We start from the raw sequence: 20275 nt of genomic DNA, 5'->3' as shown, positions 1-20275 counted from the left end.
TACTCTGTCCTCCACTGCCTCCACCCACCAACTCACTCACTGCCCAAGAGATTGCCAATCACTTCAAAACTAAGATTGATACAATTCATGAGGAGATCGCCAATGCGCAAAAACCTCCCCCATGCAACACCCCATGTCCACAGATACAATCATTACTTCCCTCATTCAACCCTGCTACTACTACTGAGGTTGCTAAACTTTTATCTAGCACTCATCTAACCACTTGCCCCCTGGATCCTGTTCCCTCGCAAATGCTACGCTCACCCTCTGACTCGATTCTACGCTCTCTAACTCACATTTTCAACCTCTCCCTCTCTTGTGGCATCTTCCCAAACTCTCTAAAACATGCGCTAGTCACCCCCATACTAAAAAAGCCCTCACTGGATCCCACCAATCTCAACAACTTACGTCCCATCTCCTTACTCTCCTTCTCCTCCAAACTTCTTGAAAGACTGGTCTACAACCGACTAAGCAACCATCTGACCATGAATAAACTTCTTGATCCCCTTCAGTCCGGTTTTCGCCCTCAACACTCCACGGAAACTGCTCTCCTTAAACTCTCAAATGACCTACTAATGGCTAAAGCCAATGGACACTATTCTGTACTACTTCTCCTGGATCTCTCTGCTGCCTTTGACACAGTGGACCACCCCCTCCTCCTCAAAAAACTCCACTCCTTTGGTCTCCGTGACTGTACTCTTCGCTGGTTCTCATCCTACCTATCCCACCGCTCCTTCAGTGTCACTTACAACTCTACTTCCTCCTCTCCTCTTCCTTTTTCCGTTGGGGTCCCCCAAGGTTCTGTTCTCGGACCTCTCCTTTTCTCAATCTACACCACCTCCTTGGGTCAGTTGATTGCCTCCCACGGCTTTAAATATCATCTCTACGCTGATGACACCCAAATCTATCTCTCCACCCCCCAGCTCTCTCCATCTGTCTCCTCACGCATTACCAACTTACTAGCAGACATATCAGCCTGGATGTCACATCACTTTCTCAAACTCAACCTATCCAAAACCGAGCTCATGATATTTCCTCCCTCAGGTGCCACTTCCCCTGATCTCCCTGTCAAGATCAACAGCTCAACTATCAACCCATCTCCCCACGCCAAGGTCCTAGGTGTAATCCTGGACTCTGAACTAACCTTTCGACCCCACATTCTATCACTATCCAAAGCTTGCCGCCTCTGTCTTCGCAACATCTCCAAGATACGCCCCTTCCTAACCAATGACGCCACAAAGCTTCTAATCCACTCCTTGGTCATCTCCCGCCTTGACTACTGCAACTCCCTCCTCATTGGTTTACCTCTAAATAGGCTATCCCCACTTCAGTCCATCATGAACGCTGTGGCCAGGCTCATCCACCACACAAACCGCTCAGCGTCTGCTACACCCCTCTGCCAATCCCTCCATTGGCTGCCACTCAGTCACCGAATTAAATTCAAGATACTAACTATAACCTACAAAGCCATCCACAACCTGGCCCCTAGCTACATCTCTAACCTAGTCACAAAATACCAACCTAATCGTTCTCTTCGCTCCTCCCAAGACCTCCTGCTCTCAAACTCCCTTGTCACCTCATCCCATGCTCGCCTTCAGGACTTCTCCAGAGCCTCCCCCATCCTCTGGAATGCTCTACCCCAATCCGTCCGATTTTCTCCTACTTTATCCACTTTCAGACGATCCCTGAAAACTCATCTCTTCAGAGAAGCCTATCTGGCCCCCACCTAACAACTGTACATTTATCTTCTCAATCAGCACATCACCCACAGTTATTACCTCTTGTATCTCTTGACCTTCCCTCTTAGATTGTAAGCTCTAAGGAGAAGGGCCCTCTGATTCCTACTGTATCAAATTGTATTGTATTTGTACTGTCTACCCTCAAGTTGTAAAGCGCTACGTAAACTGTTGGCGCTATATAAATACTGTATAATAATAATAATAATAACCCTTCCTTGCTTCTCTTTCTCTGTTTATACCCTCAACATTCCTCCCCACTCCTAATGAACATTGATGCTGTTCTTCCTTCTATCTTGTCAATGTCAGCTTTGTCACATGCTCTGTTTTCATGGTCCTGAAATGTCTGAAACCTGTCATCCACCCGAAGAATGAATTTGCTCTTTGCATTAGACTTGCCTAAATTTCAAACATCAAAGTGACTCTGTGTTTTGGATTGGTGCCAAACACTCTGTCGGTTTCAGTTTTAAACAAGTTAATGACTCAACGTCTTAGTGGTCGCCATGGTGCTGGATCAGTTGGGTAGGGTGATATTGCAAATTGATTTATTTTTCAATCCAGGATGCTCACAGAGTCAGGCTGACCTCCACACAAGATGTCTTTCACAGGCTGACATGTAGGAAATACAGCAGCTCAGAGGCCACAATATAGATGTAGCGCCATCCTAGATAGGTTGCTAGTAAAGCTATTTGAATTTAGTTATTTTTGGCTCCCCTATAAGCAGTGGAGAAGCTTGTGATTGCTTTGGGCTGTTCTGGGCTCCACTGGTTGCAGGTTTGATTGTTCCCCCCCTGCTTTCTATAGGATTCCAGAATGTAGTGGACTGTAAAGGCAAATCAGCAATGTGAATATTTATGATGTCTTAGCCAATCCCTGGGGGGAGTGCCAAGAAGGTGGCTAGAGAGTTCATAAATAGTCTGAAGTCTGGAGCTGCTGGTTTCTGGAGGAGAAGTTTCCAGCCCTTCTAGGCAGCCCAGTTAAAATCCTACCTATGCTTATTGAGGTCCCAGGCTCCCAGCTATGTTATAGCTGGGGGGGCCTGCTTGCTGAAAGTCTCAGGAATTAATCAAGAGATTTCACTGAGGATCTAGTCTGGAGAGCTCATTGGAGAAATGTCTGGCTGATATTGGAAGGACATATCCAATATCCAGTATCCAGGGACACTGTGAGTACAGGCCTGAGTGCAGGGTCCTGGTTACTGTTGCTACTTCTATCCCTTGTGTATCAGTACTAATGCTTGTCTGGACTGGAACATTCCTTAAGTTATCTCAGTGCTGTCCATTCCCTTGGCTTCTACTAGAGCAGCCTTTCTCAACCTTTTTTTTTTTTTCGTTGCATAAACATTTTATTGAAATTTCCATGGGGTTACAGAAGGAAAAAAATGGGGGGATAGGGTGTAAGAATTGTACATGGTTTACAACATCATACGCGCATGAACTTCTGCTAGTGCTCCAGTCGAGATATCCCCGGGTGCTCGTAAGACCTGTGTAAAAGACCAACACAAAAGAACCAAAAAATTACAATAACAACAGGAGATTAACAGGTAAAGTAACGTACATTTTATACACATGAAGGCATCAATTCTAGGCAATGGTAACATATCTTCTCCGTAGATTGTGGCCCGTAATATACAGCCCACGTGTGTCTTGAGAGCTATTCTGGTTGAACAAAAGGGGTAAAGTGGTCAAAAAAAGGGGGGGGGGGGGAGAGAAGAAAGAAAAGAAAGAAAAAAAAGAAAAAAGGGAGGGGGGGTGTTAAGGGAGAAAGACAAATTGGGTAGATGGGGTAGATTAGGTCTAGAGCGGGTGGGGAGAGGGGGTGAGGACATCACCAACTGCCCTCTCCTTTGTCTGGGAGTCAAATAAGAAGTGTAGCATTCTTCCTGCAACACAGGGGTGACTTACATGGAAAGGAAGTTAAATGGTTAATTGGTAAGTCATGCTGACTCACTCATAAGGTCCTTGAATGGTTGAGAGTTTTTAAAGGACATCCAAGATTCCCAGGTGGCAGTGAATTTCTCAGCCTTATCTAAGGTAATGTAGATCAGTTCCTCCATCTCCGCTATGCAATTGATTTGCTGGATCCATTCTATTACAGAAGGTGGGGATGTCGATCGCCAATGCACTGGCATGCACATCTTGGCAGCATTGACCATATGCATTGCGATCGATTTGTAATAGCGTTTTCTGGATAAATTGATCAAGTGTAGTGAATATTGCGCTGGCAAAAAATCTAGCTGAAGAGATTATACTCTCCCTATGACGTCATGTACTTTAAGCCAGAACGGCTGAAGTACCGAGCGAGCAGTTCCACCAAACATGAAGGAATATGTAATATTTATGTAGCAAGTCTGGGGTTCTGTACCAGCGTGAGCATAGTTTGTACCCATTCTCTTGTACAGAGACATTCAAAGATCCCTTATGGATATAGAGATTTATACGATCCCAATCATCTTCGTCTATCTCCGCTCCCAAGGCAGAACCCCAGTAGGTGTGATCCATGTGTAAAAGTGCCAAGGGATTCCCGAACAGGGTGGCATAGATACACGAGATGACATGACACTGGGGCTCCACGTGGGAGCAGAGTGACTCCAGGGTTGTAGCGGGTTTGGTGAACTTCTCTCTACTGGCTGGGGCATTGAGAAAGTGCTTAAGTTGCATATAGGACCAAAATGGAAATGTTCCCGTTTTGGAAATCTCTGCGAGTTCCATATATCGCATAAAGCGGCATCTGCGGAAAAAGTGTTTGGCTAACATCTCCTCGTACGGCCACTCCGCTCGCGCAAAGGCTCCATACAAACCCGGAGGAATGTCAGGGTTGCCTCTAATTGGAGTGATGGAGCACAGTTTGTCTGAGACCAAGTGGATAGCACAAGCTCTATCAAACACGTGAAGAGTGGCACTGACGAGGGGATGGGCCAAGACCTGAGCAGATATATTGTTTCTGGACATCCATGGGGCATGACGCAGATTAGAATTCGAGATCAGGTTCTCAAGGATCACCCACCCTTTGTGTTGGCCATGTACATTCCAATCAACGATCCGAGCGAGGTGAGTTGCCCAATAATAGCGCTGTATGTCAGGCAGGTCAATACCGCCACTCACTTTCAGCAGGACTAGCTTTGACCAACGTATCCAAGCCGGTTTGCTGCCCCAAAGAAATGTTCGGCAAACAGACTTGTACTGTGTAAAGAATTCAGGTGGTAGACGGATCGGTAGTGTTTGGATTTTGTACAGTAAGCGTGGGAGAATTGTAATTTTAATGATGGACCCGCGTCCGAACCAAGAGATGGTAGATTTATCCCATCTCTGGAGATCCTGGCGTATGTTTTGTATTTCAGCCAAGAAGTTTCTACTGTAGAACTCTGAGAGTTTGACAGGGAGTTGGATACCAAGATACGTAATAGCATCAGTTTTCCACTTAAAAGGAAAATGCTGATGACATTGTTGAACCAGGTCTACGGATAGGGAAATATTCATAGCAAAAGACTTAGAGTAGTTAATTTGTAAGTTGGATAAGATTTTGAACTGTTCGAGTACTTGCAGGAGACTGGGAAGAGTCGTCAGGGGTGATGAAAGAAAGAGGAGGACATCGTCGGCAAATACCGCAATTTTGTACTCTCGTTCTCGCACCTGAATACCTCTAATATCAGGATGCGTTCGAATGCACCGTAGAAGCGGTTCAAGTGTGAGAATATACAGCAAGTGGGAGAGGGGGCAACCTTGTCTTGTCCCATTGTGGATGGAGAAGGAGTCCGATAGGCATCCAACTCTGGCCTTAGGGTCAGCATATAGGGACATGATGGAGGTTTGCTTGCGAGGCCCGAGCCCTAGAGAGCCCAGGACTGCTTCCATATAATCCCATGCTACCCTGTCGAACGCCTTCTCTGCATCCATTGCCAGGAAGAAGCCTTCCTGCCGGGTAGACGTAAGCCAGTGGTGTAGGTTCAGGGCCAGGGACAAACCCCACATGATCCAGACCAACCCAGAAGGGCACATGGAAAGATAGGTGTGTGGCTAGAATTTTAGCAAAAATCTTAACGTCTACATTGAGGAGCGAGATCGGGCGATAGCTGGCAACATTCGAGGGGTCCTTCCCTTCTTTAGGGATCACCGAAATGTAAGCTTCCAGCAATCGCTCCGATCTGTAGGGAGTAGTAGTGAGCGAGTTGAATGCCTTAAGCGGTTCAATACCGGGCATTTTCACCCCCTTCCTTCCCAGGCCAATTTTTAGTTTTCATCGCTGTTGCATTTTAAACGACAATTGCGCAGTCGTGCGACGTTGTACCCAAAAAAAATTGATGTTCTTTTTTTCCCCACAAATAGAGCTTTCTTTTGGTGGTATTTGATCACCTCTGTGGTTTTTATTCTTTGCGCTATAAACAAAAGAAGAGCGACAATTTTGAAAAAAACACAATATTTTTTACTTTTTGCTATAATAAATATCCCAATTTTTAAAAAAAAAACGAATTTTTTCCTCAGTTTCGGCCGATACGTATTCTTCTACATATTTTTGGTTAAAAAAAAATCGCAATAAGCGTATATTGATTGGTTTGCGCAAAAGTTATAGCGTCTACAAAATACGGGATAGATTTATAGCATTTTTTAAAAAAATATATTTATTTTTTTTTTTTACTAGTAATAGCGGCGATCGCGATTTTTTTTCGTGACTGTGACATTATGGCGGACACATCGGACACTTTAGACACATTTTTGGGACCATTCACATTTATACAGCGATCAATGCTATAAAATTGCATTGATTACTGTGTAAATGTGACAGGCAGTGAAGGGGTTAACCACTAGGGGGACACAAGGGGTTAAATATGTTTCCTAGGGAATGATTCTAACTGTAGGGGGCGGGGACGTACAAGGGGAGGAGACCGATCAGTGTTCCGCTGTACTGATCGCTCTCCTCTCAACTGACAGGACGTGGATCTGTGTGTTTACACACACAGATCCACGATCCGGCCCGGTGAACGGGCAATCGCGGGTGCCCGGCGGACATCGCGGCCGCCGGGCACACGCACTGGGTCCCGAGCAACGCGCCCCCAGCGGCGCGCGCGTGCGCCCCCTAGGCGGCCGGGAAGCCCAGGCCGTCATATGACGTCCACCCAGGATGGGAGATTTGACAATAGCCGGGTAGGGAAGTGGTTAAGGAATCTTGGTGCTAGAAGGTTCAAGAAGCTTTTGCAGTACTGGGCTGTGAAGCCATCAGGGCCTGGGCTCTTGCCTGGTTTTGTGGCCTTCAACGCCGCCAGGAATTCCTCTAACGACAGCAGGGCCTCTAAAGCCTGGGCGTCGTCTTCTGGCGATGCTGAGGGTCTATATGAGCTCAAAAACTCCCGTATCAGGGCAATTCGCATGGTAGGCCTAATTGGGTTCAAATTCCCGGACTGAAGATTATATAATTGTTTATAAAAAGCATGAAATTGGCAATTTCTTCATTCTTAGAGCAGATTTGGCCCGTAGGACCTGTAATGTGGTGGATTGTGGAGTTCAAAGTGTGCTGCTGAGTTGCTCTGGTGAATAATCTACCCGGCTTGTTCCCCTGCTCATAGAATAATCTTTGGGACAAGATTTTATGACGGCGCGCGTTTTTCAATAAATCATCTGTGTTGGAACTCCCGAAAAAACACTGACTGTTTTACCTCCAGTTGCTTTTATATGAAGTAAATAAGCCAATCATCTTGGACTCCCCAACTGTTGAGCAATAAAAACCTGACAGGGGTCAAAACACACTTTAAAGTGCCCCCCTAATTTCGTTTTTTTAGTCTGGCAGCCTATCAACTAAAATGACTGCATTCAAGCAAGCATGTCTTGTCTTCATGTTAACGCTCATCAGCCATTAGTATCAGCAGTTCTGGGAAGGCTGAAAGACTCAGAGCAGAAACTCTATTTTGAAACATTAAACAGATTAGACTGGCCCTCCTTGGTAATCAGTAGGGCGATTTCTGTTGGATAATGTTTTTGTGGGTTTGGTTGATCCCCACAATGTTAATCCTCCTGACTTTTATATTCATATCTTCCATAATGATGACATCATGTTGAAATGTTCTGTCCATTCACCAGCTGTTTATACTCTGTACCATGGGATCAAAAATATGTTGATATACTTCCTTCTTGGTCTGGCCATAATAAATCTGCTATCAATAATTTTTCACTTCATAAAGGATTTAAAATTCCTTTGTCTTATACAAATTACCACTCTAACTATGCTGGTCCTTATAATTTCCTGAATTCACAACTTTTTAGTCTAATGCAACCATATTCCTGATCCACTCCATCTTCTCTCACTGACTCCAAGGATGTCCACGCTATGTATGGTCACTTTTATGCTGTAACCGGGGCAAACGACTACAAGCACTAAACCTATTCTTCCTGGAGAAGAGACACTTGAGAGAAGATATGATAGCAATATAGAAATTTCTCAATGGTGATCCCATCGTAGGTAGGAAACTATTCAGTCTCAGGGAGTGTAAGAGGACACGGGGCCACCTAATGAGATTGGAGGAGAAGCGGTTTAACCTTAAGTTGCGTAGGAGGTTTTTCACTGTCAAGGCAATATGGATGTGGAACTCTCTTCCACACTTGGGGATGTCAGCAGGAAGTATTGATAGTTTTAAAAGAATCTTGGACGTGCATCTTAGTGAACACAACATACAGGCATATGGGAAATGGTATATCGACATTGACACATACACACACCCACACAGGTTGAACTGGATGGACTAGTGTCTTTATTCAACCTTAGCAACTATGAAACTATGTACTTGCACCCTCATACATTTCACAATCCAATTTTGATGTAGGCTTTATAAGGGTCCATGCAACTGCTTCTAGAGGAGTTTTGCGTTTTGCTTGTAGAAGCAGCTCAATGTTATCTTATGTGTCCATGCACATTAGGACGCTTAGAAGCATATGTTAACCACTTCAGCCCCGGAAGGATTTACCCCCTTCCTGACCAGAGCACTTTTTGTGATTCTGCACTGCGCTGCTTTAACTGACTGTTGCGCGGTCATGCGAAGTTGAACCCAAACAAAATTGACGTCCTTTTTTTCCCACAAATAGAGCTTTCTTTTGGTGGTATTTGATCACCTTTACAGTTTTTATTTTTTGCTCTATAAACAAAAAAAGAGCGACAATTTTGAAAAAAAAGCAATATTTTTTACTTTTTGCTATAATAAATATCCCCCAAAAATATATAAAAAAAACTATTTTTTTCCTATGTTTAGGCCGATATGTATTCTTCTACATATTTTTGGTAAAAAAAAAAATCGCAATAAGCAAATATTGATTGGTTTGCGCAAAAGTTATAGCATCTACAAAATAGGGGATAGTTTTATGGCATTTTTATTATTCATTTTTTTTATTAGTAATGGCAACGATCTGCGATTTTTATCATGACTGCACCATTATGGCGGACACATCGGACACTTTTGACACTGTTTTGGGACCATTTTTATTTATACAGCGATCAGTGCTATAAAAATGCACTGATTACTGTGTAAATGACACTGGCAGGGAAGGGGTTAAACACTAGGGGGCGATCAAGGGGTTAAGTGTGTCCTAGGGAGGTGTTCTAACTGTGGGGGGGATGGACTACCTAGGACATGACAGCGATCACTGCTCCAGATGACAGGGAGCAGTGATCTCTGTCATGTCACTAGGCAGAACGGGGAAGTGCCTTGTTTACAAAGGCATCTCCCTGTCCTTCCACTCCGTGACACGATTGAAGGGCAGCCGGCGGACATCGAGTCCTGCGGGACCCGTGGTCACGGTCATTGAGCACACGGCGCGTGCGCCCACAGTGCCGCATCTTAAAGGGGGCTTATCTGTACGCCAATTTGCCCAGCCGTGTTATTGTGCCCACGTATATCGTTATGCACTGGTCAGCAAGGGGTTAAGCTCAGCATTTAGAGGCCGGGAAAAAAAAGACCCTTCTGGATTGTGTTTTTGAGGGGAGTTTTCTGGCAGAAAAAAGCTAAATGCTCCTAAGCGCTCCTAAACGCCTGTATATGAGTGTTTTTTTCTGCCAAAAGAACTGGAATTTTTTTCAGACCAGTGTGCTTTGAGCCTAAAATAACTCCCCTGTGGTGCCCGTACTTTCCTTCCTTTTATCAGTCATGAAAGTCCCTGAATTGTTCTTGGAATGACAATCACAAAGCACTAGAAGATCTTCACATTGCTATTTCAATAAGATGGTTTCAGCCATGTCATTAATGTCGTCAGAACGTTTCTCTTTCATATTTCCTGTTCTCAATTAAATTGTTCCCGGTTATCCAACCACCATGGTGTATCCAAAGGCACTTCCTTTCCCAAGATGACTCTTATGCCCCGTACACACGATTGGATTTTCCAACAGCAAATGTTGGATGTGAGCTTGTTGGCTGAAAGTCCGACCGTGTGCATGCTCCATCGAACATTTGTTGTCAGACTTTCTGCCAACAAATGTAGGCTAGCAGGTTCTCAAACTTTCCGCCAACAAAACTTTGTTGTTGGAATTTCCAATCGTGTGTACACAAGTACGACGCACAAAAGTCCACGCATGCTCGGAATCAAGCAGAAGGAGCCGCACTGGCTATTGAACTTCCTTTTTCTTGGCTCGTCGTACGCATTGTACGTCACCGCGTTCCCACGTTCTCACGTTCGAAATTGTCGGCCAACTTTTGTGTGACCATGTGTATGCAAGACAAGTTGGAGCCAACAACCTTTAACCGCTAAGCCACCGCCCACCGTCATATGACGGCTGGACGAGGCTTCTGTTGTTCTGGGAGGACGTCATATGACGTCCTCGCCCTCCCGAGCCACTAGGGGGCGCTGCGTCACTCGGGACCCGGTGCGCGTGCCCGGCGGCCGCGATGCCCGCCGGGCACCCGCGATTGCCGGGTAACAGAGCAGGAGCGTGGATCTGTGCATGTAAACACAGATCCACGTCCTGTCAGAGAGGAGAGGAGACCGATGGCGTGTCCCTTGTACATAGGGACAGCGATCGGTCACCTCCCCCAGTCAGTCCCCTCCCCCCACAGTTAGAATCACCTCCTTAGGTCATACATTAACCCCTCGAGCGCCCCCTAGTGTTAACCCCTTCCCTGCCAGTCACATTTACACAGTAATCAATGCAATTGTATAGCATTGATCGCTGTATAAATGTGAATGGTCCCAAAAATGTGTCAAAAGTGTCCGATGTGTCCGCCGCAATATCGTAGTCACAATAAAAATTGCAGATCGCCGCCATTACTAGTAAAAAATAAATAAATAATAAAAATGCTATAAATCTATCCCCTATTTTGTAGACGCTATAACTTTTGCGCAAACCAATCAATATACGCTTATTGCAATTTTTTTTTACCAAAAATATGTAGAAGAATACGTATCGGCCTAAACTGAGGAAAAAATTTAAAAAAAAAAAAAAAAAAAAATTGGATATTTATTATAGCAAAAAGTAAAAAATATTGTGTTTTTTCAAAATTGTCCCTCTTCTTTTGTTTATAGCGCAATAAATAAAAACTGCAGAGGTGATCAAATACCACCAAAAGAAAGCTCTATTTGTGGGGAAAAAAATGATAAAAATTTAATTAAGGTGCAGTGTAACACGACCGCGCAATTGTCATTCAAAGTGCGACAGCGCTGAAAACTGAAAAATGGCTTGGGCAGGAAGGGGGTGTAAGTGCCCGGTATTGAGGTGGTTAAACAAAATTTCACAGTTTTGTTGTCGGAAAGTCTGATCGTGTGTACGGGGCTTTACTCACTTGTCATTTTTTTCTGCTAGCTCCTGAGTTAAGCTATGAGCAGTTGTGCCAATGTTTGTTCCATCATAGTCATCCAAATAAAACTTTGATGTCCAGCCACCGCTAAAATGTGCACATGTCCCCCAAAAAATTGTACAAAGAGTCTACATGATGAGCACAGTAGACATGTGCAGTTAGTTTCCTTAGAATTTTCAATTCAGATGAAATTTGCGTGATTTGGAGATTCAGATATTAGAATTTCCGAATCACAATAGTAACGAATTTCAACAAACCTGAAATAAATTTATAACGAAAATAACAAATTCATTCGTATTCATTTTTTTCATTATGGATGACATGATGCGATAGTTTGGGCCTTTTGGTAATGTTTGAAGCATCCAAAATAATGTAACAACATAACGAATGATCTGAAGAGTGCAGCGTGAATATTCTAATAAGATTCTTTTTGTATTGGTGTTGAGAAACCATTTGTTTATTTTGTATGTGCGCGGCCCAACAAACAAAGTCAGTTGGGAATGGGGAAAAAAATTTAACTTAATAACATAACAAATTAATACGTATTAATTAGGATTGATTTTAGACATGTGCGATTAGTTTCATACGAATCGAAAATTTGTACGAATTTCCGTAAATTCGTACATTCGGGAGGATCCGAAATACGAATTGCTATGCCACCGAATTTTGTACGAAATACGAAATTTAATTTACGAATTTCAGATCCAAATTCCTAACGAACATTCGTAATGGTTACAAAAAGTTAACGAACCTAAAAGTTAAAAACCCAGGAAGTCAGCACAGCACAGGGATGGTGGGAGCCCCTCATAATGATAAATTCATCATAACAAACATTCGTAATTGTTACGAAAAGTTAACAAACCTAAAGAAAATTTGTATTTTGTACGAAATTTTGGACACGAATTAGGAAATATGAATTAATTCTAATACGAAACGGAACGAAACGAAACAAATTTATTGACGGCGCACATGTCTAATTGACTTGTTTTATGCTGATGTGAGCAGCGCAGTACTCCTAAATAAAGTAAATTTGTGATTTAAAGTAAATTTGTAATTGTCAGTCAGTTCCACAGTCTAATGCAGTCTTAGGTTTGAAAAATTTGGGGCCTAACTGCAAGAATTCTGTTGCAACTTAAAAAAAAAACCAATAATAATTCAGAATATTTTCATTATATACCAATCTCCTGAAATTTGAATCGAATATATACTCTCCCGAAATAACAAATCGATTCAAAAATGAATAATTCTAACATAACGATTATGACAGCTACACTGCTACGAGGTAGAATCTGCATTTGCAAAGTTAATGTCCTTTGTGGCTATTTTTATATTTAGATAAAAATTTTGGGCTTTAAAGTTCATTGCACCCTTTAAAAATCACAAATTAAGGGATATGTCACCAGCACATCTCTGAGATATCGTCCAAAAGTTTAATTGAAATGACCACATCACAGCATGAAATAGCAATGTTTTGAGGCTGATTAGCACCTCTCCTTCAAGCATATCGGGGAAATGATTGACCAGTTTACCTCAATATTTTAAGTTAGAACCGAGGACGAAAATAATGTACGAAATTTTTCGTAAGAAAAAGGCTTTTTATTTTGTTTTTTATTGTTTCTAATCATGCGCAGTCTTTCGTATCTAATTTGTCTTGTACGAAAACTGTATGGAACCAGTATGAATTAAACGAAAATCCTTTGTTATGTTCACGTATGTGAAAAATGTTGGGGGTTTGTCCCTTCAGAAGTTTTCATTTGAAAATCCTGGATGTCAAATGTTGTGTACACACTTTACGAAAAATCGAGCGATCTTGCCTCGTACAGAATTTTTCTTCCAATTTTCTCATAGTGTGTACACAGGTTTTATCTGTGTTGGTACCGGTCATAAGTCGGTTATTGCTGCATCAACCACTCACCTTATATCTGCTTCCAGGAATGTGTAACTTGGGAATGTTTCACTGGACTTAAAAAGCACAAATCTGCCTTAATTTTTGGCTCCAATGCACTTACCTAAAATAGTGAAACATTGCTGAAACCAGTGTTGCCAACCTACCAGATTGAAATTTACTGACACAACACCCAGAATTTACTGGCACAGCCAAGTTTTTACTGGCATTTCCAAAAGTTACAAAACTACAGTTTTAAGTGCAAATGAGAGTATTTAGGCTACAAACAAATACAATATGCAATTAGCAATATGATTAAAGTAGATAAGGAAAAACATATTTCTTATTTTATTTTCGATATAGTAAGTAAGTAGCTCAGGGACAGGACTCAGGAGGGCAAGAAATTAGAATGGGTGGCACACACACATAAAAATGACTCTCACAGTGACACTGACAGCAGTGTGCAGCAGCACAGATGATGATGAAACCTCGCTGACACGTCCCCTCCTGAGTCACAGTGACAGTCTCTCTCCAAGCCAAGCGCTCCCTCCAGTCCACTCCAGTCTAAACAGCACTGACGGTCCTGGTCCCAGCTTGCCTTGCCCCAATACCGCAGACCCGCACACGAGGCTCTGGCCGCTCTGCTTGGCTCCATTGCACCATGACATCACATGACATGCTCAGGCACCGCCTCCGCCAGAGCCGCCCGATCACACTGTAGCAGGCACTGGGATGGTCTCAGCCAACTCTGGACCAAGCTGAGCTTCACAGCCATATTTTTTAGTGGCAACATTTTACTGGCATTTACTGGCAGGAGAAAAATGCCTGTTTTTTACTGGCTGCCAGTAAAAATACTGACGGTTGGCAACACTGGCTGAAACCAGTTGGGAGATAATCCTGCAGCTTTTTTGCTGCATTTCAGTAAACTTTTTAGAGAGCAATATAGACATTCCCTGCTGACGCACCTTCTGAATGCAGCAAGAGCTTGCATTCCGGACAGAGGGAGGAATCCCAACCCTCCTACGGTTGGCCAGCAGTAGACGACATTATGAGAAAGGAGAACCTCACTCTGTTTCTTAGGCACCAAGAATATACAGTACATTTCCAACAACCTGGTTCTATTGGCACCAGTTCCAATTCTCCACTGAATATGCAAATTTTCTAGCTGACCAAATAAGGGACAGATGATCTTTCATGATCTGAGAACATGGTCCACTTTGTTCTTCTATCTCTTTTCTTCTTCTCCCTAGGTTCTAGCTGTTTCTAACCTCTTCCTCTTCTTTCCTCTTCTTTCCTTCCCCTTCCACCTTCTACCCCCTTAAATAATACTACATATTGAGGAATTCTATGGAGCCCCAGAGCCACATAATAATGAGCAACTACTGTAACCCATCTCAGGGTCTGTCTCTAGCCCCTTCCTGTGATTTTTTTAACAGCACTGTGTTAACAGAATATTTAGGATACTCAGATCTGCTGTTTTTGGTTCCCTTACGAGTCCTTGGGGTAATTCTATGGTGACAATATTGACAATATCCTTGCTTTTGTTCTCTATGCTATTGTAGCGCTACTCCCACGAGGGCTGCTGAAATTAACTGGTTCTTTTCCAAACAGTACAGAGGCCACTAGTCACCCAAGCAACAGTCCATTCTCTCTGGCTCCAGTAAACAGTCTAAGGGTTATCCTTTTAAGATTGCTTGAATAACTTATAACAGGAAATAGATTGGGGCATGGGATACTCCAAAAACGATTAGCAAACAACAGTTAGAGGACAATCCTCTCCCAATGTAAATGTGAATACCAATCAGTCTTTTCCCTCACAGCTGAAGACCATGGGGGGACGTACTGGCATCCAGTTGCCTTGTTCCAATGTATACTTTCTGGTACCCAGTGGCTATCTTTCAGACACTACACAATCACAGGGATCACTTTTAGGGTCTCTACTAACAAGTCCCCAAGACAGCTTCCTCCGGACACCACCCAGTGAGGGAGACGATCCTTCTCCAGACCAGATCCTTTGAAGAAAGCTTCTAGTTCCCAGTACTGCAGCTCCTGAACTCTTGCAGAACAGTATCCCAGTACTTAAGCTGTCTCAGGGGCAACAGCTCCCCCTGAGGCTGGGAACTCTATATCCTGGGGGAGGACAATCTCTCCAGTGCTTCAGACTATTTATCAGACTATTTATTAGCTGCACAGACACCATCTGGGTGCACCTCCTCATGGATTGGTTAGGCATAGATCAATTTTCAGACTGGTTATTTGAATTCTCCCTCCAGAAGCTTCTTCTAGAGCAGGGGGAAGCAATCTAACTCCCAGCCCTTGAAACCCTGAACAGATCAAACCAAACAATCTCTGCTCCCTTGATTACAGAAGATACCCAAAAACTTAATTTACCTAGCAACCTAATTCAGAGAGTGCTACACTCTGTAGAAGTAAAGTAAAGAGTTTTTAAAAAAAAAACATTGCCAAAACCTCTCAAATTTTGGTGAAGTTTTAGAGAAAAGTCAAAATTTTGCTCCTTACAGTCTACATATAGAAGGTTTTAAAAACATTAACACACATAAAGCTTATCTACATAAATCTCTATAACATTGTTTGATAAATAAAAGATGTAGGCAGGAGCTGGATACCTATCTATTCCTGCAATCAGAAGACGCTGTGTGGTATTGTTTCAGGGGAAGCTGTTCCCTCTAGCATTCCAGTGTGGGATGTCCTGTTACTTTCTTGATTAGAAACAAGACAAAGCAAAGCATCTTGGGACATGTAGTCCATACGGATAGGATTCGCCCTCTGGCTGTATTATGTGAAACTACAACTACCAGCTTACTGATGGAGAAGAGCAGACCGCTGGGAGGGACTATAAGAGGGAAGGCTTGAGGCCTGGCACGCTCTCTTGAGACCCGGCGTAGATTTTTATGCAGGGAATCTTTTACAGAGTGAGCTGCAGCTGAGTTGAGGCCTGCTCTGGCAGAGTTACCCAGCGGATATCTGGAAGGACACCTGCGGACAGTTCTCCTTAACTGTCTGGCGGCAGCCCGGAGGCCATTCCTGTTCCATCCACCCTGCAGGGAAATCGGATTCGTGTGAGCTGTGGTGCAGTGCGGCGGAGGCTGGATGTCATCCCTTGAGCCACATTCCTGAGAGATCCTCATCATCCTCAACATCCTCATCATTGTCATCATCCTCATCTGTTCCAGTGTGGTGAGCGGGCGATAGCCCAGTCTTATAGACACTGTGTATAAACATCATTGTTTCCTGCCCCCCATTACCAGTGGCGTCTCCAGCTTTCATATTTGGGGGGGCACATGGGGGGACAGGGACAAAAGTAGGGGGGCAACTATAAAATGCAATTATATATATATATATATATATATATATATATATATATATATCCTGGGGACCTTTACTACGAACCCACAATGGCCCTTTCACATGTTCTGCAGTGAGCTCCCTTCCTACTGAATTGGGCCCCCCCCCCCAGGGTGGAAGAAAACAAGAGATATATGTCACCAGCATACCAAGAAAATAAAGAAAATATAAGGGTCCAAAGCAGTGGGAGAACTATCAGGGTTGCAAAGGTTGTGGGCCCTGGTGTTTTGCCACTGTGGGGTTCCCCAGCCTCCTCTTGCTGTCCTGACCCTGCTATTGACAGCGCTGGTCTGGCATCTCTTGGAATTTACAGGCTGGTTCTCCTGTCCTAAGGACAGGAGAAATCAGTCTGTTTTTTCAGTAACTGAGAGTCCTGGTGGAGTCCTTCCTGCAACTCGCTCTTCTCCCTGCCAATGAGGATGCAGGGGAAGGAGCAGATCAGGCGGCCATGGTTGTGTGAGAGGTCGCATTATGCAGTGTCAGCGAGCAGAGGGAGGGGGGAGGAATCACCCGAAGGAGCTGACTGGAGACGCTATCCCTCTTAGACATTGCCTTTTTGTAAAAAAATAAATACATTTTTTTGGGGGGGGGGGGCACATGGTGGGGCACAGCATAATGTTGGGGGAGTCAGGGCCCCCTCTGGCCCCCCTAGGGACACCATTGCCCGTTACCATCTTTAGTTCAAGGATCTGTTCCAGCATACTGTATCGTAGACACTATACACAGACATCTATGCCATCCATTGTTCTGCTGTTGCTTCAATTCCACAGAATTGAACATCTTTAAATCAGTGATCACTGGGAAGTCAACTACAGTTCTGGTCTGCACATGAATATTATCTGCTATACACCACCTATTGGATGAACTGTTTTGCTTTACCATTCAATATTCTTTGCACGCAATTAAATACCTAAGAGCTAGCTGAAGATTAACTGGATTGCAACACAGCAACACAGGACTAATTTTACTTCCTTCCCCAATTCAGGGATTTGTTTTGCTGAAACTTGTAAAACTGCAGTTCACCAAAGAACTCTATATAAGAGCAGGTTGAATTGTAACACAGTTCCGTTTTGCTAAAGTTGTACTTGTTTATCTGCTGTTTTTCCCATTATGTGTGAAGGAGCAGTAGAGAGGGGTCTGACACCCATAGGAGCCTATCCTCTGCTCTCCCGTAGCCTATTCACATAACACTTATGCCCTGTACACACGGTCGGATTTGCCAACGGAAAAAGTGCGATTGGATTGTGTTGTCGGAAATTCCGATCGTGCGTGGGCTCCATCTGACTTTTTCCATCGGAACACACACACAAAGTTTGGGAGCAGGATATAAAATTTTCCGACAACAAAATCCAATCGTTTAAATTCCGATCGTGTTTACACAAATCCGACATACAAAGTGCCACGCATGCTCAGAATAAACTAAGAGATGAAAGCTATTGGCTACTGCTCCGTTTATACGTATGTGTTTTACGTCACCGCGTTCAGGACGATCGGATTTTCCGACAACTTTGTCCGACCGTGTGTATGCAAGACAAGTTTGAGCCAACATCCGTTGGAAAAAATCCATGGATTTTGTTGTCGGAATGTAAGATCAATTTCCGATCGTGTGTACGGGGCATTACTGTATCTGAGCCTAGAAATGATAGTATTCACTGTTGAATGTTTGAATCTTAGAGATGATAATTGTTTCACTATCCATAACATTCTTTGTGAGACAACATTTTATGATGTAAGCTCAAGTTGACTTTGATTTCTTTTCCATTCATCTCATTGAGTAAACTATTTCTGATTTAACCAATTTCGGTGTATCTCCTTATTGTTGCTGTTATTTAAGGAAAATAAAAATTTGAACCCAGGGCGTTAGAGGTGGCAGAGGACTCACAGGGTTAGGGCAACCAGTACTGATTTACCTTGCGACCCTCAAGAGGGCAGCGCTACAAACGAAAAATAAAAGACTTTTCAGTATACAAGTTCCGCTTTGTTCCACCAGTTTCATTCCCATCTTTGATGTCTCCAGAAAGTCTACTTTGGCTTTGTCCTCCTAACTGCAACTTGGGACCTCGTCTCCCTTCAATTTTGTCAAAAGGAAACTTTAAGCAGCCTCTCTCCGTCCTTTTCTTCTGATCAAACACAACAGCTTCTGGCAATCAATTTAAACCTGTTTTACTGATTTCCCCAGCTATAAAAAGGCACAGTGTCTGAGATAAAATGAGATCATATCAATTTTGCTGCAGTTTGTAACTTGACTCCCTGATCCCTCGTTTGTGTGTGTTTTCTGCCTTTGGCTAAAAAGGTTATTTTTCTATATATAGGAACGTCTCATCAAATTATGTGCACGCACATGTTGTACTGTGTGACCCTTGACTTCAAGTTAGAGACACATTGCTGAAATGTCAGATATGACCATAATACTGAATATTTCAAGTTTGTCTGTCATTTAATAGTAGGACACAAAATCTAGCCAACCCCGATAACAGTTTTGGTTGAATTACTTGTTGGCTTCATTTATCTCTTGACGATCCCCATCCTCGAGGTAATAACAAATGTGTTCATAACTAAATTCATAAAACCTTCATTTATTATTCATTATGGATCATTCATCAGAATGGTGCAGTGTAGGACTAAGGTAGGGGGCAGCAGGCATATGTTATGTTGGGTTGGTGTCCTTGAGTAGAGTTACTTAACCATTTAGACCAGGTTTCCATGGAACCAGAGGTTGCTAGGGGTCCTTGAGCAATGAGCAATTTCTGCATTTCAGATAAGTTCCGACTGACACCATTGATCTTTTTAGTTATCTGTAAGGGAGTATTGCATCCCAATGACCACAAATGTAAGGGGCATTCTTCCTACTGACCATACACTATTATATCATGAATTATAGATATAGTGATGTAGCACCCTGGAGTTTAGGCAATGATGCTCCTCACAAATTTACTTGCCAGGAGTAGTTACCCTGGTTGATTGTTAGGGATCTATTGACTTCTCCCTGAGCTTGGCCTTGTTGCACTTTTGTCTTCTACCACTAGGTGGCCGGGCACTTGGTGGTAACTAGATGAGAAGGACAACCCAAGGTCAGGTTATGGGCATATGGGATATCTCAGCCAATGGGCAGGAGTTTTCTTGAATCCCTTGGCCTGCTGGGAGAGCCTATATATTCGGGTGGAGTAAGGTGATCAGTGTTCTGTGCCACCTGGATGGCTGTCTGCGTGGATATGTGTTGTACTGCCCAGGCTGCTAGGCCGGAGATGGGGCCTATCCCTGGCACATCTCGCCGCTAGGCTGTCTGAGGGCCTATCCAGAAGCAAGAGAGCAGCGCAGGGTTGGGATTGCAGCTTGCAGTCCAACCAAAAGTGACGGTTCTGCCGGCCAGAGAACCTGTCATGGTCGGAGGTAGAGGGAAGGCTATCTTCACTAAGGGGCCAAACACCTTATTACCAGGGACCACAGTGAGTAACTGAAGCAAGTACCAGAGCGGTATTCTCACCAATCGGGGACGGTGAAGAATCGGGAAACTTCAGTGGG

This window comes from Aquarana catesbeiana, linkage group LG05 (assembly GCF_042186555.1).
Source record: "Aquarana catesbeiana isolate 2022-GZ linkage group LG05, ASM4218655v1, whole genome shotgun sequence".
Classification (NCBI taxonomy): domain Eukaryota; kingdom Metazoa; phylum Chordata; class Amphibia; order Anura; family Ranidae; genus Aquarana; species Aquarana catesbeiana.
Note: the sequence above shows the minus strand (reverse complement) of the source record.